Source organism: Haemaphysalis longicornis, unplaced genomic scaffold, assembly GCF_048455015.1.
Source record: "Haemaphysalis longicornis isolate Haplotype H1 unplaced genomic scaffold, Haemaphysalis longicornis Haplotype H1 scaffold_23, whole genome shotgun sequence".
Classification (NCBI taxonomy): Eukaryota; Metazoa; Arthropoda; class Arachnida; order Ixodida; family Ixodidae; genus Haemaphysalis; species Haemaphysalis longicornis.
The window spans coordinates 5,211,745-5,233,930 of NW_027526306.1; the positions used below are offsets into that span (position 1 = coordinate 5,211,745).

The window sequence follows — 22,186 nt, forward strand, 5'->3', positions numbered from 1 at the left end:
ATTACCCTCATTGAAGGGGTGAAGCTTCCTTCAAAGCTCTGGTGCCGGTTAAATTGTGCAATCACCCCAAACATTCTTTTTGCTACCACATCAATACGGAAAAAGGAAAAGCTCGAAATCCTTCATGAGAAATCCTTGTTTTTCTGCCCACATGAAGGCAAAGTGTCGCCGCAAACATTTTTTTGTGGTTTGTGGAAGCTCTCATATACGGAAGCTCTCAAATAGATTCACTACCTGTTGGGAACAGTGGGCTACGAGAAGCTAACGGCAGTTTGGCCTGCAAATGGGCCATGACGGCTCCGGAGTTGAGTGATGGATTGCACGTGCTAACACCGAAGCTGGGATATAAAACCTGATTACGCCTATAAACACTGTTTCGCTCTACAGATTAGCAAGACATTTCAATGTGTACCACAAAATAATGCTTTGGGTGTCTCGCAAACCCACATCATTAAAAAAATGGATGCTAGAAAAGCGATGCAGTGTAGGGGCCAATCACGCTGTATTAAAGCAAACCTTGCCCATCAGTCCACTGGCGCGATTCCCTCCAGGCAGTGCGAATCATGGCACACGCGATCACGCAAACACATGTGGAAGCCGAAGCCTGTCAGCGGAACCTCGTTGGCAATTCACTACTGAGTCGGAGTAATGAACACCTGCACACTGCCCCTGTCAATCCTGCGCAATAAAACAAGAAGAGATGCCATGGACGAGCGGGGGAAAGCGATTATGCAGACGAACGCGCGGCTGCTGGAGGGAAGAGAAACGAAGCGTGAGACGGAGAATGAAGCTATGCCACCGAAAACCCATTCAGCGGGCTTAAGGTCCGCGGAAGAGGCCCGCGGCACTTTCCTTTTATCCGCCCATCGGTCGCGCGCTTCGCCTGGGTTGTCGGTTAACAATCGCGCCGAATAACCGTGGTTTTATTGCATTGTTTATACGGGGACTTCGCCGGGGCTGGACTTGTTTGTCGTAAAATCCTGGGCATATAACCGGTGTTCACTGTACTTGATCTCCCGTTATTATGTTTCGCCTCGAATAATAAAGGAAGCTCACAAACGCCTAAGAATTGAAGGCAACGAAGCTGCACCCAACCTTCACGTCCATCATGACAGTTTAAATCAACGATTGCTGCCGATTTGCTTCTTCTTCGCTGCCGCAACGGCCTTTACCCCATCATTGTTGCTATAAGCACTGAAGCACTCTGCTATAAGTATGAGCTTTCTTCATTTTCTTAAGTGATAATCATTGGATATCATCAGCGGCGCACGGTGTGAGGTGCCTTTCTTGTTCCGAGCAAGTGTTGCCACGAATACGGCAAACGCTGTAGTCTTTTTTTCAATCTTGTCCAATCCTCCTAAGTGGGCATTTTGGCTTCACCAAAGTGCGCCCGCCGGGGACGCTGGGCGGTCGTCGCGAGGCACGCACACACGAATACTCGGCATTTTCTTGTTTTTTTTTAAGTGCCAGGCGGTAGCCGCAAGGCACGCGCTCTCGTGCACGCGCTCACGTGCATTCGGAATTTTCATGGCATTTTTAAGTGCGCATACGCACACTAAAAATTTGATGAACATCTTCGCTGTTAGCAAACAGACCGGTTTATGAATCAGGGAAATCCCAGTAAATTTTCGCATGGCCATAACTAACTGTCGGCGTAGTTACCCAAAGCAGCAAAAAGTAAGCAAATTTTAATGCACTATTGCGTAGTTTGGGTTTGCATTACCAGAATATAGTGATGAGCGCTCAGCGAAGCTTATCGTTCAAGAATTTTCCAAATGATTAAAATTGCCTTCAATTTTTCCCAACTGGAACAAATTCTCAAAATTATGGGGTTCTTATCTTTGAACTGTGCCTCTACACAGTAGCACCAATTTATGCCGGTCATACACGTCGAGATCCGACATTAGAACATTGTTACGGTCAAAGGTTTTTACTCCTGTATGGTTACTATCTGCCCCGTACACCTACCTCCCCTGCTTGGTCTTCTTCTCCGACCAGTGTGCCGGCATGCTCGAAGCACGGACTTATTCAACTGCTGATTCGCCCAGTTTAGAGGGCCTGTGCGGGCACTGCAGCCCAGGGACTTTTTGACAAAAAAGCTCTCCCAAAACGGGGGCAAAGAAATATGATTGCTCAGTCTAGTACCGACTTCAATCAAATTTATTCTATTTCCTTACATCTCAACGTTTATCGATGTATGAGTTTCACATAGGTCGAACCATTCATTGCATGTGTCGTTTTTTTTTTTACATTTCTGAAAATGATTTTTTTCAGTGCTTTTGTGTAGATCATTATTAGTCCTAATGAGATGAAATAATATTGCAAACGCATTTTCTCGAAGGAGAACTGCGGGAAAATTAACAAATTATTTTTTTTACTTTAGCCACTCGTTTCCACAGCATTCCCAGAAACCTCTTACAATAAAGCGCTTGAGTCAGATGTTTCGATGACGATGATTCTGTCAGGGTTGTTGTAAGATAGAGTCAACAAGCGGGTTTCCGACTTTCGGATATCAAAAGGGCAGGAGATGTTCAATTTTAAGGTTAAAATGCGACGGAGCTCTGACATATGAACACGTTAGTACGTGTCAAATACACTTGCACCTATTATTTTTGTTACAGATTTTTGTTGACTGGCACAGTACGAAGATCACTTTTTTAGACCTTCTTACAAAGGCTGTCAGCATTTAAGTGAAGTCACAGCCCATCCTTCGTGAAACTGTCAACAAACCACACGGCTCATTTGAAAGGCACTATATGTTTCTGAACAAAACTAAATGGATAAACGTGAAGAGTGAGCAGCCTTTGTCCTCACTCCACCGCCCGTTTCGCGCTTGTCGTATATTTGCTTTACGGGTGCATATATTAAACCCGGAAAAAAATGCAAGTCACTACTCAAGTATTTGTCATCATCGCCGTAACAGTTCATGTAAGTCGTATTATTTCGCTTTTGGTTAATTTTCCCATTTATAAATTCGTGATCAAGACACAGGGATTTTTTTGTAGAAGCCTATGCTGCTCACAATAACTGGACATAACCTACCGAAAAATAATGTCTTGGAATTACTCTTTCCCTCATATCTTTGTTCGATCGTGTTCCAATGCTGAGGTATTTGCCAAATCATATTTGAACGAATAGATTCAAGGGATGTTACGCTCTTGGCACTAATTAATGGCTCTACGAATAATGCCAAAACAGTCTATCAATTCTGTCTGAGCTCTTGTTTGTGAATAAATACACACGAAGCCGCAAGCAACAACCCCGCATAGGCAAGCCTTGTTACATTACCATCGGCGTTGGTGCAGTTATGAATGTAGCGGGAGCACAAGAGCGAATAATTAGTAGTTACAGTACACTCATGCACAAACTAAATGCGAACACAAGCAATGAAACTTAAAACCCAAATCCAGTAATGTTTCATTTTGTGCAATGAACCGTTTATAGTATAAAAATGTAGCCCTTCCTGAAAATAAAGCTGCCACAGCAAGATATGAGCTCCACGAACGAAGATGCTGTTCTGTAAATCCCTATTCGTGCTTTCGCGTGCCCGAATTATTTGAGCGCTCCTATGGAGTGCTGAAAAGAAACCCGAGTTAACCACCATGTGTTGTTCTACCTGACTGCATGTGGTGTGAGGCGCAGTACTAATATTATTACTAATACTACTACATGATGCTGTATATACAATACAACGCTAATACTAATAAATGAAATGTACCCGTCATATGTCAGCTTACGTGTATCTGGACACCAGCATTGCGGAATGGACATCCTCATTCCATTCCTGTTTCATTCCTGGCATTAAACCGTGCCGCAATTCCATTTTTTTTTTTCAATTTCTCTGAATAAAAAAACTTAGGTCATTCCAACTTTAGCAATGAGAGCGCAGTTCAGTTTCAGTCCTATAATTGCGCCTCTGAACGCGGTAACACGTTTTTGAAGAACGTTGTATGAAGCTTACGTTTTCTTTCGCGTTAAGACGTGCAAAAATATGCAATATGGGTCTCGTGTTACCGAAGTTGAGTGGTGGTGTCGGTTGGGTGACGTGTCGTGCGGACTAACCGTCCTCCAACTCACCAAGTGTTGCCGCTACTTTGAGAGCATTCACATGTTCCTTAATGGCTTGCTGTTGCTGTGCGAGACGAAGCCGCAATTACGTTGCTGTCTGGTTTCTCCGTTTCCTTGCACAGCCTGTCACGTGTTATCTTTCTGTCTTCTTCCGGTGCCATCACGCTAGCGCCATCCGTCTTCTGTAGCTAACTTACACCCGTGTCGAGACTACCTTGCTCTAATCTGCATGTATTGAAATCCTTAGCGCGAGTAATTTGTAGTACATTTAGGGCACTGAGCAGTAAGTTATTGTACCAAGGCGAACGATGGTAAGGCACGGTGACCGAGCAGGGCTAAAATGTTCGCATACACCACACGAAAGCAGCGACCATCTGCCGTAGGCGCCACGTTCCGTTGTACGTGAAAAAGTTAGCCATCTCCCTCCAGGCTGAGACAGCAATGCCCCTAAACGCTGGAAGCAAAAAAAAAATCCCACGTAGCGTCGCCACTGGTCATACATGACGACTACCTCCGAAACTGAACAAAAACATCGGTGTTTCTTCAAAGCATTTCGTCTTTGGCAGCCCGTGATCCGCGCCGTGGACGGGCTTCGCCGCAACGACTAAGAAGTTATGTGTTGCCCCAGCAGTCACTATTTCAACCAGCAAAGACGCAGTAAATCATATTGTAACCGTGCATAAAGTTAAACTTGCGCCTAAGGTACTAACTATTTGCGCAGAGACCAATTAGATTATGTCCAGTGACTTCAAGTTTTGTTTTAATTACGAAACGCAATTAAACAAAGTCTCAGACAATGCAGGACTATTGCAAGAAGGCAAAAATTGGAATTTAAATTAATGTGACACAACGAACAAGCTTCACGCATTACATAGTTCAGGTTAGTGATCAAGGCTCCGATAGAGTTGTACTATAATGCTAAAGGTTGAAGAATAAAGGAGGATACAAAAACCTGGCGTCACAAAAACATTGCACCCCGCTCCTCGTCGAACTACGACGATGGTTACACCTGAAGATTTTTCATGAGAACTTCATCCCATGTCGTCTGAGTGTAGGCTCGCAGATGGTTTGAGTTTTGAATCTTTAAGCTTTTTACTGAGTCGAGCGCAGTGCGGGCTTTTTATGGCAGAGGCTTTTACTTTGACGTTTACCAGCTGTTTTTGCACAAAGAAGGCTTCGTATTTCAGCCATCGTTGTCGTAAGACGGAGTGATGCGTGTTTTTTTCTGTCTAAATTTGCACGACAATGTACCCCTCTCCAAATCCAGACTACTTCGACCATGTCGAAATGGCGCAATCGGGTAAACATCGGTTTCATAAAACGAGGAACCTACGTGCGATTCCCACTGTGGGTAGCGTTGAATTTTTAGATGCGACTGCATCTCATTCACTCGCCTTGTCCCTCCATACGGCGTTGTCCGTCCCCACCCCTCCCCCTACACTATAAAAAAAATAATAGTTAGCGGCGCCCCGTTTCGATCCCACGACCCTGTGGGCGGAACGCGAGGTACATGGTGCTCTTCCCACTGCGCCACAAAACTGAGACAGAATCAAATGCTACCAACGCGCCTTATATCCTTGACTCATTCAAACTACGTCAAGATGCTACTTATACAACGCATGATGGGGCAATGATTAACACTTGCAATAAAAGAAAAGAAGCTCCCACTTACAGCCACAATGATGGAGTAAAGGTCGTTGCGACAGCGAAGCCCCAAGCATACCACTTAGAGAGATTTGCCAAGATTGGCCAATAAAACATACTAAAAATCATAAAACATAATAATCATACGCGTTCCCGAGACGTTTCACGCGATTTCAGAATCAATCCAACGGAAACACCAAGTGAACCCCACGATGCGTCGCATCTACACAGGGTTCCCCTCGCGGGGAGGTGGACGCAATTTCTTCAGTTCACACACTATCATCACTGCCATCAAAGAAAGTTGGGTTTCCTGTAGTGCGTTTAGTGCGGATTACAGAAGACATCAGAGAAAGACTGAAAACTTTGTTTTAAAACACAAACTTTAAACACTTTTTTTAGGATACAAATCGTTTTCCGAGGTCCCTCTTGTTCCTCGCGCCCACATTATTCCGTGCACGGGGGACACTGTGAACCATAAAACACTTTTTCTGTGCCGTCATCATCATTGCAATAACCGCCACCACCACCAGCCTATCTACGCTGACTGCAGGGCAAAGGCCTCTCCGATTAATTTACAATTATCCCGGCCCTGTGCTAACTGCGACCAATTTATCCCCGCAAAATTCCTTGATCCAATTTGCCCATCTAGCTTTCTGCTGCCCCTCGCCACGCAGTAGATCTGTGCATTAGAACTACTTGTAGTATTCTTTCTTAATACTACTCAGTAGAAGTACTAGTAGTAGAAGTATTAATACTACCAGTATTATTAGTATTATTAGTTAGTAGTAGTAGTATTTCTGTGCAATACAACTTACGAACGAGATTAACAAATTTTATTCCAGTGGGTTAAGCACATCCCTAGGGAACTCTGCGCGGCATTCCCACTATGGACGATCGTCTAAAGAGCAGCCGCAGGCTAGAACGTTCTCAGCACGCACCGCGATGTCGCCGCCTACAAGGACAACGACGTGACCTGGGCCACCGGTGTTTGACGAACTCGCTACCGTGCCTGCAGCTGCTACTCTCTTTTTCTCAATCCAAGAGTACGAGTTCACTGGGCTTGCTCGCACGTCTTTTGAAGCACATAATGTTAATATGCAGATGTTTCCACGGCCGTCACCGTCTTTGCATTTACATATAATACGTGAAGGGCTAGAAAAGATCGCAGAGTTGTGTTGGGATGTTTCGTCGTTCAGCACGGCTACAACTGATTTAACTAACAAATGAGAATTATATTTGATGAGCGCAGAAAAGACAAAAACTTACCCGGGCCACCCCTCCTACGCATGCCCACCGGTTCACCACGGTAGTACTCGTTAGTCCGAGGGGCCTTTGCGACAAGTTGAATGTATATGCTGGAAATTCAAACCGAGCTGAAAACAGCAAATATTAAAGGATAGGGAGAATGAAATGCAAACATGCTAAAGTATACGAACGCCGTAATGTAACTTCGCCTTAAGGCATTTTTACAGTGTAGACATACCGTAATCACTCGCAACAACCTTTAAATGTTATATCTTATTTGTGTGCATTGCGTTTCGTTTCATCTTAGACTGACAGTTGGCTTTAAAAGTTACTCGTCTATGCTATCGCCTAAATGCGATCAACGGCAGAATAGGTGGGCAATATCCGCGATGAATAATAGTGGCCGCGCTTTGTGCTGTGGGTTCAGGCGAATGCCGGGCCTCGCATACGACGGTAGGCGGGCGAAATAAGCGCTTTGGCGCACCGTAGGTTTACGAACACTATTCCTTTCGAGATTTTCCAGTTTACAGATAGTTTATGGGCATATCTGTAATCCACAGCCTATATCGATGCAAAGCACTCGACACAACACGACACACTTTCTATAAGTGCACAGACAGCACATTCTACTGCACCCATAAAACATAAAAATTCTGTTTTTTTCATTAACGCATTCCAAGTGCATATAAGAGAATGAATTTCTACGTTGATTTATATTCTCCATGTTCGCGATATGGCCCTGCACAATAGCCATTTGTGTCAGTTGATGTTATTTTTAATTCAACTTCCTTATTCTACCTGCACTTTTTTACCTGACCACTCTTATTATAAGGTAAATTCCTGGCCCTCTATCTGTTTGTTGGCTTTGCACCATGGAAAGACAATTATCATTGTCGAGGCCGCCTTAGTGAGGTTACGAGTACGCCACACAATAGAACACACTCCCACCTGTTCATTGGATCTTCCACACGTCTTCGTAGCAGGTGTCGAAAGAACGTATTCGTAATTCACATAGCTTCAACGCTCAACTAAACCTATGATGCATTCAGCTGATTAATCCATGCTTTTTTGTAAGCCTGTCTTTAACCATTTTTATGGGTTAAATCTTTAAAGCTCATTCCTTATCAGGCACATTCGCAAACTAGTCTAATGCAGCAGCATCTCGCTTCTCTCTTGAACCCTTTACTTTTGCTCTACTGTGCTTGGTTATACACCACCATTAGCATTACATTTCCAGAACTGTTGCTTTTTTTAACCAGCTATTCTATTTCAATTCGGCATAATCTTACATGATGGTAGCTTCTTTGTGTTTTTTACCTTCGGTTATATTGCGCAATAAAACCAACCATCGTCATTGCACGAATTTGTTCGCAATCTGTAGCACAGGGTACATTGGTAGTCCACCACCCATTGTGTAAAATGTACGACCGAAAAAAAATATAAATACTGATAGAGTTGGCTGCAGGCGCTGCGGTTACGATGATGCGGCAGTACGTCTTCGGTGAAAACGTCCTGGCCTTTGTTGTCAACCGACAAAAAAAAATTCCCCCGCATTTCACCGAAGGGGAGTATGAGGAAGTGCGAAGCACGGGGTGATGCTATGAGGGGGAGTTTGTTGAAGTTTGGTGGCATTTTGCCCGTTAGTTACATTAACACCCCCTCGTGATCACGTTCGGCTTAAGACGCCTCGTTTGTCCCTCTGCGGAAATCTTGGTGAATTAACGTGTATGTTCGAGAGGAGGAGCGCACCGCACCGCAGCGCACCGCAGCTGCGAAGCGCCGACCGGAGTGAAGGGAGAGGAGGCGCAGTCACGTGAGAGAATGCAGAACTAGCGGGTTTGTAGTATCACGTGTACACCACGCAGTTATCAAGCCGCTATAACGCCGCTGAGTCGCCAACGCACGCCGCTGACGACGTAGTTTGAATGCGTTAAAGATATAAGGCGCGTTACTAACACTGATATCAACAAGGTCCCTCTTGTGCAACATGGTAGCCTACCCCGCAATTCTGTACGCAGCGCGCATTACCACCATCGATGCCAGCTCGATACAGAGGCTACACCGGTCGTGGGCAGTGTTCGTTTGGCGGTCGCAATACGAGCCCATGCGCCGCACCAATCTCTTCTGGAGCGTGGAGGGGGGTGGAATTGGACTGATAAACGCAGAACTCAAGCTCGTAGTCCAGCGCTTCCTTTTCTTCCGCGACCAGGTCGACCCGTTTCTTCATGCGGCCATCCAATGCCTAGGCTCCTTTCACTTGCGGCCGTGGCTTGCCACATCAGCGCCTGTCGATCACGGCTCTCGCATCACCGGGTTCTACAGGGAGATAGCCAGCGCGGTGGCTATCTTCAGACGTGTTTTTCTTGGGAATACCTGCTCGCTGTGAAGCCGCGAAAGTTATACTGGGACCTAGTTGCTCAGACACTGCCACCACCCCTGTACCGTCAGCCACCGGTCCCTCAGGGTGGAGGCGATGTGCTCAAGCGGGTCAGGCAATCCCCCATCCCAGTCGGCACAAAAGATTTTTTCTTCCGTTTCCACGCGGCAGTGTTGCCAGTCATGGCGCGTCAGCAGGAGCGGGGCTTCTTCCTCCCCTGGGGCGCCGGATGCCTCCTGTGTGGCAAACCGGAAACCGCAGAACATGCATTCCTTGACTGCAACACGGCGATGTATTTCTGGCACGAAATACAATCGTACTTCAGAACGTCGTGGAACGTCACTTGGCCGGGCCTCAAGTTCCTGTGCGTGGACACAGAGCACCCCGCTTTCCGTGATTGTGTCCTAGCCATCGCACTTCACGCCCTCTGGAAAGCGAGGGTAGAAGCAGTGGAGTGCGCCCTCCACCCACAACCCGCATGGCGACACTTTCTGCGGGAGGTCCAATGGACGGTCAGCGCATTGGGCACATCTGACTGCGACCTGGAACTGCGAAGGAAGCTCGCCCGAGGCAGCCATGCGCTAAAGCGCTACAAAACAAATGAGGAAAGGCGCAGGCAGGGAAACGCCTAAGCCATTAAAAAAAAAAAAGGGGGGGGGGGGGGCGCTGGAGTGTTTAACGGGCCAGCGTATCTACGTTGACCAAGTCCTCTTTTGAGAAACAGGAGAGATAGCGCCAGCCAATAGGACGCACACAATTCCTTCAACCTTTGTTTTTGTAGAGCCTGTGTTGCTGTTCTCATTGTCCTTGTATTTTTGTTTTCGTGTCTCTTTGCCCTTTTTTTTCTTCTCCTGGTTTCACGTTCGCTGTCATCTTACCCCCCAAACATGTAACCGACACATCCACTGTCAGAGCTGCTCCGGAACCATGTCTAACACTCGGCATGACGTGTATATTTATGTGTAAATAAAGTTATTGTTTAAGTAAAAAAAAAAAGAGTCGCGTCCGTGGCTTAGTCGGTAGAGCGTCGCGCTGCGGCCGCAAAGTCTGCAGATCGAAACCTGGCGCCGGATGCTGTTTTTTTTTTTTATATAGTGTAGTGGCCTGGCTGGCGCGCCGAGAGAGGGTGTTGCGAGCTGGAGAGTAGTAAAGGGGCTTTAGGAGAGTAGGCGAGGGGGGAGAGGAGGCGCTATGCGAGCGCGACGATTCAGGCTCGCTTAAGAAGTGCATTCGCACTTATTCCTGGCTAATCTCCCACGTGGGTATGTGCCACGTCAGCGGCCAGGCAGCGCGCGCCCATCTCCCCCCGTTGCTAAGGAAGACGAAAAGCGCGCGCACCCGCAGCTGTTGCTATGCGGACGGCGGAAGGTTCGGGGTCGCTTATAAAGTGCATTCGCACTTAATAGTTAATAATGCGTTATCTCCATCGTGGAATTCAAGGAATACAGTCAAACTGAACTAGGGGCCCCACTGCAATGGCGGAGTAATGTGTCCCGGTGGCAGCTTACGTCGGCGTGCGCCAATCGCCCAAACAAGATTCTGTGACGTCACAAAAATTCAGAAAAATCGCTCGGGATTCGCCACTGCTTCGCCTGTTTTCTCTAACCTCTTAATTTTTATGATCCGAACTTGTATTTTGTGTTTATGACCAAATTAATGGTAGCACCATTCTGTGCAACCAACTTTATATGGTTCTATGCTGGCCCATATTTTTCACACAACCTCATATTACGTCATTGTTGCACTTAACAGTTTTGCCATACTTCTTTCATTTTTTCAGTAAAAAACGTTTATCGTGGCTGGACTGGAGCGGAGGGAGTACCAGAGGCTCCTTTTCCAAACTGAAGAAAGTTGCGTTTTGTCTTTATTGCCGCTACAAAGGCGTGGGTGTGACGAAGCTCACTTAAGTGCGAACTACGAAACCAAATTTATCAGTTGCATTGCTGATAGCAGAAACTGAACAGTGCGGATAAAGAGTGCGTTCTTACGATAGCGATCCTATTAATTTTACCAGTACAGTAAAATACCTTTTCCATCCTTTCCTAAAGGCACTCGAGAGAAACGTGAAAGCTGTCTCACATCAAAACTGCGCCAACAGTGAGTCAAAAACCTTCGCTGAAAGTGCGTGCAATCGATCGTCACACCTTCAAAGCCCGGTATCGCAGACTAAGAACAAACCCATGCGACGATTTTCCGCGAACTAAGTAAACGCATCTACAAATGGACTCAGAGTGCACTGATACGTGGTCTTCGTGATCGATGCCTGTACTGTCTTATCAAGAACCGTTTCTCCTCCGCGATTTTCAAGTAACCGTTTTTGACACAATGGAAGCCCAATTCTACGCACGCCCCGGGTGTCTAGGGATATTATCATTGCTTTTCTATCAGCAAATTCGTCTATGGGTAAATGCATTAGTTTTTTGACAGAACGCAATCGGCCCATTAATAAAGTTTTCACTTTTAAAAAACGTAAAAACCGGGGCGATGCACTAACCACTTTCCGTCGATTTCTCTATGACGTGTGGGAATGATGTTTCCGCGATTGGCGGCCACCACCCAAGCCAACGTCAAGAAACATCAGTGGGCTGTTGTAGTGGGGCGTCAAGTTCTGTTTCATTGTATCATTGGAACGCCAACGTGCCGACAACAACCTGATAACTTTGTTTTAGTACCGACCCATATTACCTTTCTTCTGGTAGTATTACGTCCACGTTGCGCATAATTTCAGTTTTAAATGCAAAGCATTTCTTTAACTCACGATGTCACCCGGCGTTGTCGGCGTGCCTCGGCGTCCGCAACAGCCGTTCCAGGTGCGCCCTCTCCCCCCACTCCTCCTCTCCGGCATCACGCTACCCTCCTCGCTCTCAGCAACAGGTCCGCACTATACTACAGGTCCCCCTACAGGTCCCCCTACACAATATAAAAAAACAATAATTACCGCCGCCTGGTTTCGATCCCACGACCCTGCGGGCTGAACGCAAGGTACATGGTGCTCTACCCACTGCGCCACAAAGCCGACACAGAATGGAAGGCTACGAACACGCCTTATATCCTTGACTCATTCAAACTACGTCAAGAAGCTGCTGATACAACGCATTCACTACCTTTGGGCGGAACGCGAGGTACATGGTTCTCTTCCCACTGCGCCACAAAACCGACACAGAATAAAAGGCTACTAACGCGCCTTATATCCTTGACTCATTCAAACTACGTCAAGAAGCTGCTGATACTACGCATTCACTACCACCAACTCCCCAAACACTAAACGTTAACGCAATACACCCACCCCCTATGCGACGCATTCAATCGAGTCCCCCTCGCGGGGAGATGGGCCCTTTTTATTATTCCTCGCAATTTTCTGTTAAATGTGTCTCTCCGGGCTCGTATAAAACAGGGTGATTTGCGAAACCTAAACTCAAAGAAGCGGTGTTTTCTCTTGACGACCCACTTTTAATAAAAAAATTCCGGAAAAAGTTTCAGGTGATAAACACGTTTGCGTTTTGAGAGGCACGATGCGATAGCGTTGGTTCGGCGCCGGCGGACAGCTTTGGAATACGGGGTTGCTGCATGTACCATTTGTACTTTGCAAGCGACGAAGGTCAGCGAAGAAAAAAAGACTAGCCGCAAGTGTTTCTAAACGCCGCGGCAAATGAGAGACATACGCCGTCTACGCTTCTGCGGCTTAAAATATGTCCGTGAAAGGTTGCGCCTGTGGGGTGTTAAGCTCGAGCGAGAAAGGCGACAGTGTCAGTGCTTCAAAGTGTTTTTCTTTAATGTCTTGGTCGGAGTGAGCGTTTTTATTTTTTCTGAGAGAGCGCGGGGCGATGAAAATAAAACAGGTTTGTCAAATAAGAAATACTGGTAGTTTCGAAAGAGGGGTAAACAGATGGTAGAGAACTGGAGGGTGCGGCACAAAGTGCAGGAACTTCCCCAGGCAGCACGAGCATGTGCGGCCAATCTTTGCCCAAAGAACATTGGCCAGCCCTTTTCCTTCCGGCCAATCTTCGGCCAAAGTGTTCGGCCCTTAGTCCAAAATGGTCCTTGGGCGTGTAAGGCCGGACCTTGGCTGTCATTCATTGGCCAATCTACTATGGCCGCTTATACCATTGGCTGACCGACCATTGGACGAAGAAGTATGACCTACTATTGGCCAAGCATATATGGCCTACCATTGGCCGAGCATGTATGGCCTACCATTGGCCGAGCATGTACGGCCTACCATTGGCCAATGATGTATGGCCTACCATTGGCCTGATTCAGATTATTCTCTGCAGGCCAGAGGAAGCCCGCCCAAGGCTGCTGCCATGCATTCCCTACAGCAGGCCGTTAACCTTGGATTAACAACGAAAATATATATTTAAGGAAGTTTAATTGCATCAAAAGTCCTCAGAAAATGTAATTTTAAATACGTCTAAAATGCATTAGTAATGCATTTTAAATGCACAGAAAATACTGCTTCAAATATACTCAAAATGTGTTACTAGTGTATAGAAAATAAAATCATGAATAGATTGAGAGATGCCTTGCAGTATGTCTTTGGGGTAATTGTTAACCTTCAACTAGAAAATTTCATGTTGTGGTTTCGAAAAGTTTAATAGGCTCTAGCCTCAAGATATGCACCATTGTGAAAATGTAAACCGGCCATGCTCTGATTGCGGGCCAGCAAATGACTGAAAAGAACAGCATGTATGAGCAAGATTGGCAGTTTCAAAGTTGTTTATTGTGCACCTCAGCAAAGTGGCCAATTTCGCCATTACTAAGCAGCAGGAATGAATGCCTTTCAGCCACCTCTGCAGCCAGCGCAGATGCAGCGTTGTGCATCAGAGTCCTCGTACTTCGGATTCTCCACGCGGGAAATTTCACCAGCACCTGCAGTGAAAAGAAAAGAAAACAGGGGAAAATATTTGGGAAACACTTCTTTTTTAGAGGGAAATAAATGTCAAATCAATCAGGCCTTTTACCTAGCCGTACCAACGCTCCTCGTGAGCAAGGATTTTTTAGTTTCCCCTTCAAAGAAAAAAAAACCGTCATGAAAACAATGCCCATTTGAAGGACGTAAGGCAATTTATGTAATGTTAAGCATAGTTTATATCGTCATGCGGCAGCGACATTGGATCTTCAACAGCATTATAAAAAGAAGGATGGTGGTTGGGGGGAGGCTTATGTATGGAGATTGTCTAGGGATGAAAATTAGCAAAAATTAGTACAAAAAAAGACACAGCTAACAACGTTACCAAACATGCAACAGAGTTCTTAGCGTTACGCTGCTTCTCTTTCTTAGGCGCTTGAGTTAACTTGAAATGGTGGCCATTCTAGTTTTTTAATTAACTTGGACAAAACTTGTCTGTGACCTCACAGACGCTAATAAAATAAGATAAATAGTATTCTTATTAACTATAATTATTGTTATGTGTTCCGTATTACGGCGTCAACTTCTTCGGAGATTACGTGCTAAAAAATAGTGCGCAGCGAAACAGTTTAAAAATGCATGGGCAGGATTGTAGTAGAAAGCTTACATAAAAGTCATTAGATTGGCGTAAGCACTCAACAATGCCTTCAAATGAACGGCAAAGTAAGTTTATTTCGAAAAAGAAAGAAAACTTTCAAGCCGTCCTTAAAATTACAAGCTCTGATATGGTAGGCACCTAACCAAAGCGATTAAAGCAAGCAAAGCAAGAAAAAGTGTATTTTTACCTACACACATATGTAATTTTCTTCCTCTCCGTCGCACATAACCGGTAATTTTATACTTTTTGCTGTACACAGACAACGTAATCAATTATTAGGGAGCGACGCGGAAAATAATTGTAAATTATCGCGTCGTTTACATACAAAAAACAGATAAACACCTGTTAGCGTCAGGGACCATCAAGTAAAAAGTAGTGGCTTCATAAATACTCGAGACACCTAAAATGAACTCGTTTAAGTACACCCTACCGTTGTCAGATGGTTGGGGGATTGGCACCAATCTTTAGACGCAAATGAGCAATTGCGGCTGCTAAACACAGACAACTGCCAAGCAGCCCACGCGCATCCGCTCTAGACTTGCTGTTTTGCGGTGCCTTTGGCACATTTTTGAAATTCTCCCTCGACCACGAGCGGCCGAAGGGCCCCTCGAAACGCGCACAGGTGTTCGTGAATGCGCGACAAAATGAATAAAGCAAGGTGGGGAAACGTTGCTAGGAAACACAAAAGAGGAAGGGTGGAACATCCTGAAGTTTCACGAAGTTTTGGGGGAGCGATCAAAGGAACAAAAAGAGACGAACCCGGCCGGGGGACCCGTTCTGGGAACCGAGGGGTCTCGTGCGGGGAACTGGTTGCCCCCCTCGCATCCCCCCTTCCTTCTCCGTCCTTCCTTGGCTGGTTCTTGGTTCTGGGAACGGAAACTGATTGTAACTTAGCGGCGACTCTCATACAGTTTGCCTTAGATGGACAAATCATTTTAAGTCCCTGGGCATGAAGCATTTAGTGTCGCTACAGCCACTTGCACCGACGATTACGTGTGTGGCTTTTAACACTTATGGTCACTTCCAAACAGACGGCACAAACTCTTTCATGGCTTTAGTTGACAGAATGGCGACATGCGACGGACAAAATCGCGAAGGCTACCCGGCTTCTCGGCGTATGGCCAGGGCATGCGCATTAATCGGATGCATGTATGCCACAAACTGGGTTCCTTCCCTGTACGGTGGCTGCTGTCAACATGCACAGCTGTGAGCGGCTGCTGCGAACAGAAAAAAAAGCTGCGTCCCTGAATACACTGATTTGATTGTTTGTAGGGTGCGACACTTTTGTAGTGCAGGCGGGGAACCTCTTCCCCTTTCACACTCTGTTTGTAGGGTTTGAAGGCTCTGGATAAATTTCGACCACCTGGTGGTCTTCAACGTGCGTCGAAATCTCATACACACGGGCGTTTTTGCTTTGCGCCTCCATCATAAAAGCGGCCGCCGCGGCCAGGAATCGAACCCGTGACCTCGTGCTCAGCATGAATACACTTCGCAAATTTCTCAAACGCGTAAACATGGGCGTGGACTTTCGGTGAACAGGCTGTGTTTAAAACGTTCCTGGCTGTTATGTGTTTACAGCAAGTGTTAGTCCTAAATAAGCTCACAATGAAATAACTATATCTACAAAAAAACTCGTAGCAACAGTCCCCCGGCCACTCAGCAAGACCCGAGCTAAAAATTAGGCGCAAAAAGGGTAGCACTAAAATCCTTTTTTTACGTCTTCTTGCTGTCGTTGATTTGTGAGTACATTCCCTTGCGCGGAGTAGTTACGGTAGGAAATCTTGCTCGCAGGTAAAGGTAAGCTTAACAACCACGTGCGGATTTCAAAAAAGGCGTTAAAACACTTTGATTGCAAGACAAACATACATCGATTAATTGTTGTGCGACACCGTACGCGCAAATAGCTGGTAAATCGTCCTTACCTTGGCTAGACGGCAATCCTGATAAAAACGCCGCTGCAACGCGCCGTCCAAGCAGAGGCTTCGTCCGCACGACGACCGCGCGTTGAGGAGTCCGAAAACTTGTAACACCACAAGACAGGCAAAAGAAACGCAGCGAGGGCAGACAAAACGTGAAGGAGGGGTGAGCCGCTCCCCGCAGGTACCGGGCACAAAGGAGGAGGTAGTGAGCGGCAGTGAGAGGCGCCGAGCTGCTCGCCCTCGCAAGCATAGCCAGCGTTGTCCATCTAAGGCCGATATTTTTCTGAAAAAGAAAAATTTCAAAGCCTCCACAGCGATACCGTCGTAACAACGCTGGGAAAGTGCAAGTGTTTTCATACATATATATATACTCGTTGAATTAGATGTTTTTGCTTTGCCGATTACGTTGGAACACCGCCGCTTACATATTTGTTCGCCGAGTTTCTCTCTAATACAGAGAGCTTATATGTATGCCTGCCTTAGACAGCGCAGCAAGTGAAAGTATATCCCTCAGTTTCTTTTATTATAAGTAAACATCGAGGAGAAATTCTCAGTACGTTTATTCATTTGAGATGTATTTTATGCTTTACGTGAATCTTACGATTCAGCAACTGAAGCAGTGCCTCTAGTGTACTCGAAATCTATTTCGGCAAAGCTTTTTTAATACATTTAAAATGTATTTTCAATAAATATTTTTCCTGCATTGAGAGTGTATTTCTACCATGTTCGTTCCACAAACCTACAATGCATTTGAAATATATTTCGAATATACTCGGAGTATATTTCTATGCTCCAGCACGCTTTTAAAGTATACTCAGAGTGCTGCTCTAAATGTAGTTAGATAAGCGTATTTTTTAAATATTTACAGTGCATTTGGACCTAGATCGTTTGGCGGGAAGGAATACATTTTCGATATATTCTGAATGCCTTAAGCGCGCATTCACGAGGTTCAGTACATTCCTAATCTATTTGTAGCGTACTTAAAAGCACTGTATTTTTTCTGCTTTTTTAATAAGGTCTTTCTAATATTTACTAAAAGTTAAGAAAATGCAATTGTTAATGCACTTGAAATACATGTACGAATACAAAGCATATTTGAAATGCACTTCAAGCATACTCGTAGGTATTTCAAACGTACTATTTTTCGCTAAGGGCCCTTATCCTCCCTTTCCTGCCCCTCCTCTTTCCTCAGTTACACTCAGCCTGACGTTTGAGCCAACAGTAGACTTTCGATTGATTGATTGTAGGGTTTAACGCGCCGACGCAACGCAGGCGGTGAGGCGCGCCGTAGTGGAGGGCTCCGGATTAAATTTGACCACCTGGGGATCTTCAACGTGCGCCGAAATCTCGTACACACGAGCATTTTTGCTTTTCGCCCCATCAGAAAAGAGGCCGCCGTGGCCTTGAATCGAACCCATGACCTCGTGCTCAGCAGCGCAACGCCTTAGCCACTGAGCTATCGCGGCGGGTGACAGTAGACTTTCACTTCCTGCCTAAGTTTTTAAACAAGCATATAGTCCCGCACAGAACCTGCGCTTATTTTTTATATCTTTCGAGTAAGGGAAAATTTATAGAAGTAGCTCAAAAGCGTTTTTGTAATCACAAAGGTCCGCTAGGCCGGAAATGTTCGTGAAAAAATAGGAAGCGACCGGTGCAAAAGTACAGCGCATGTGGGAGAAACCTGATGGGGGTGACGGAGGCGTAGGGGCAAACATTTTTGTGTTTAGGCAAGACGCAACCTCATGCCGGATCTTCCTTCAGCAGTGTCACCGGTAACCTCCACTGGTGTGTTGTTCACTTTATAGATGGCTTGTCACTGACGATATTGAATATACTATTGAAGTACTTGGCCAACTGCCAGCCTCACAAGGAAATTGTACTGAAGTAATACTTCGTAATGCTGTCGTAATAATTCATTTTGGAGACAGATTGATCACCTCGGCTACGTAAAAGTGGCGGCACTCAAACTCGTGAAGACAGCGTTCAAATGCGGTAGATTCGCTACTTTGAAAAAAAAGCGGTGATACATACGTTGCGAGTGCGAGAATATGTTTGTGGTAACGACATGGACAAGATTGTTAAAGCGATAACTGAAAGCATGCTATGACGTTGTAGGGAAACAGCGCGTAACGTTCCTTCAAATTTCCATGTTATAACACGCATACGCGTTTCATCACACCCACGGAATACATTATTTCCAAATTCAGGACGCGCCCAGCACGTGATTTCGTACTATTAAGGTATTCACAATCGTCGTATGCATAGCTTGGATTAACAACCTGCGTGCAACCTCGTAACGCTTGTATTATCCTCTGTGCATGTCAGGAGAGTTCTTATGCCCTGGGTGCCAGAAATATAGGGCTTCGCAACTTCCGTGGTTCGCACAACTTTTGATGAATAACTCACGTCGTTTCAGAGCATTCGCATTTCATATAAATATACATTAGAGCGTAAAACCTCAACATAGCCTGTAGCTATCCTAAAATACATATTTCGAATCCTCGAAGGGTTCTTTTTTTTGTCCAGGTACTGAACTCTATAGGAAATAAAACTGAAATGAAGCGTCAAGGACGTTCCACTCACCAATGACGAAACATCGTGTTTTCGGCGAAGTAGCTGGGTCACAAGACATTGTGGCACAGGGAAGTATGTAGTCATGAATAGCACGGCTAAGGGGTATGTTGTTATTACGACGCAAATTTAATAATACTTATTAACACAGCATATGTCTCAAATGAAAGGCTGATGTAAATCAGTAGCGCCACGTGTATCACGGGCACTTAGCTGTATGCTAGGAGCATATGCATGTGCTTGGTAGGCTGGGAAAAAGAAAATAATGACTTGTCTACATGCTCATTGCCTGTTTTTGCTTTTATTCATGGGTACCACGCCTAAAGTAACCAGAGTGGCACGGTGCTTCCAAACACCACACGAATGCTAGTTAGATCAATTGCAACAGCTGCGGTTTTTTTTTCGTTTATTTTAACAGAATGCCCTGACGTCGCCTTTGCGGCGCTAACTTATTACCCTCGTGTGATGTAAATGTAGCATTTAGGTATACCTTTTTGTTTAAGCCAGCTTCGGCGCGAAAAAATGTTTGAAGTTGAATTTAGCATCCCACACACTAACATGTCAGTAAAGCAAGTCTCATGTCAGCAGCCCTACCTGCTTTATCAGAGCTTATAAACTAAAGGAGAGATTTTTCTGCCTATAATGGCCTTCATTAGCTGACTCACAGAAAGGGAGATTCGCCGTAGAGGTTACTGCCACCGCCAGGCCCTCGCGAAGCTACGTACCATGCTACTGCATGCCATAGAGTCACCGCGGACAAGCAGCTCATTCTCCCGCGCCATTGTATTTCCCGTCCACCGCGACCCCTCCTTCCAGAGGTCGTCACGTACATACACGCAATTCTCTGTCCGGAGATCTTTTCTACATGGGTGGCCGCAGAGAAAACGAGTATTCCGCGTCCAGATGCTTGTCGTTCGTCTTCGGACCTTTGTTGGCCAAACAGGAAAGAAGTAATTCGTGGCCAGACTGTTGCCGTTCGCGTTCCGACTTCCGCTGGCCAAATGGGAAACGATTAATGCGTGGCCAGACGCTCTTTGTTCGTCATCAGACGTATGGTGGCCATGGAGAAAGCGTGTACTCCGTGGGCAGATGCCTGCCGTTCATCTGGGGACCTAAACTGGCCAAACAGACAACGCGGCCCCCGTGGCCAGCCTTTTGCAGTTCGTCTTCCGACCTCAGCTGGCCAAAAAGGAAACAAGTAATCTGTGGCCGGACGTGGGCTGTTCGTCTTCGGACGTGTGGTGACCAATGAAAAAACATGTTCTCTGTGGCCAGATGTTTGCGTTTGGTGTAAAGACCTCGGCTGGCCGAACAGACAAGTATTCCGTGACCAAATGCATGCCAAAGAACATAAGTTCTCTGGCAGTCCAAACTTTGCCAATGGCCAAACAGGCCAAGCATCGGCCAAAAATAAGCCAAAGGCTGGCCACGTTTTCTGTGCTGCCTGGGTCTCTTGCCCTCTCAATGAGGTCACGCTGATCTTGAGGTAACGAGCTACTCATAGCTGCCTTCCATTTCTCGACAGAATTGGTATATGTAATGTTTGAATTATTCTCCACTAAGCACAGCGAATTGGACATTGCCAGGTTGCATAGAAGAAGGTAGCCCAATTTTAAGTAATGATTCTTGTTTCCCCGCAAACACCTCCGCCTATCCATATTTGTGAACATATATGATTGTGTACCCTGCCCCGGTTTGCATCTTCGCCGTTGTCACCTACGTGTTGCACGGGAATGGGTGGTATTCCTAGGCATAAAAAATCACACCATGTCCATCATTTTCGGGTTTCGGAGCGGTGAGTGTGGTAGTCGTGGTCTCAAGGAACATGATACGGGGGTTAGCATGCTGCGTATTCGCTTGCCTTCCCTTCCAGACCCTCTCCCAGTTATGACGAAGCACAGTGATGAAGAAAAAGCGAGAGTTGCGGTGCACTCAATGCAATGAACTGCCTTCGTACTGCCGCAAAAAAATACCATGCAAGAAGTAAGCGAATGCATTCCGCATAGTGAAAATGACGCGCATGCAACAAAATGGCTTAAAAATTTGTCGTATTGTCTTGCAAGTTCGTCGAAACATTCGCACCTCGCGTTGCCCGGGAGTGTTTTAGATTATATGTTTCTGTAGGTACGTGCCACTGATGTGTTGCTCCCCAACTCTTGGATATCGCAAGTGCCCTTACCGCCTTGGGCATAAAGAAACATTAGCTTGTTTCGTGTATTTTATTCCCAAAACAACTTTGAGTGGCTTTTTCCAGCCGCCTCCACTTTTTTCCACCATTACCGCTTCGGCACAATTTCAGCCTTCAGAAATTTTCGCTCAGGAACTCCATTACGGCAGTGACTTTTAATGCAAAGGCACAAAATTGCGCATTGAGCAAAAAGCTGGCGTTCGCGTAAGAACCCGTCAAACAGCAGTCTAGGATGCGTTTTATAGCGCGAGCCAAAGCTCGGAAGTACCAACCTGTGGCGGGACACGCCCATTAACGGAACAACAAGAAAGAAGAACCAAGCCAAACGAGTGAACGAACAAGCAGCAAAACCCCATTGTTAACTCACATATTACACGAAGGAAGGATGGGCAGAACCACGACGTGTGGGAAAAAGATCGAAGCCATTCGCGCGAGGCCACGCACACACAAGCTAAGCTAAGCTAAGCTAATAACAAAGAAAACCACCGCGCGATCGCCGTTATCGTGTCGTCCCATCTGGCTTGCGCGAAAACTTAATGAAAGACCTGCAGAAAGAACTATGCGCAAGAAAGTGGGAACATAAAAAAGAAGTGGAAGGCTATCAATCGCATGCAGTGGGAAACTATGTACCTTTATGGGTATTCGTAGTCACAAAAGTTCGGTACAC

At 45.9% G+C, this 22,186-nt stretch overlaps 1 long non-coding RNA gene across 1 annotated transcript in view; it reads left to right on the forward strand.

Moving 5' to 3' along the window:
* The first annotated feature begins 2,861 nt into the window (after positions 1-2,861).
* Positions 2,862-22,186, forward strand: part of LOC144172527 (uncharacterized) — a 67,080-nt gene continuing 47,755 nt past the window's right edge. The window contains exon 1 of the long non-coding RNA XR_013323034.1: positions 2,862-2,928. This is a non-coding gene — a long non-coding RNA (uncharacterized LOC144172527). The remainder of the gene's footprint in view (positions 2,929-22,186) is intronic.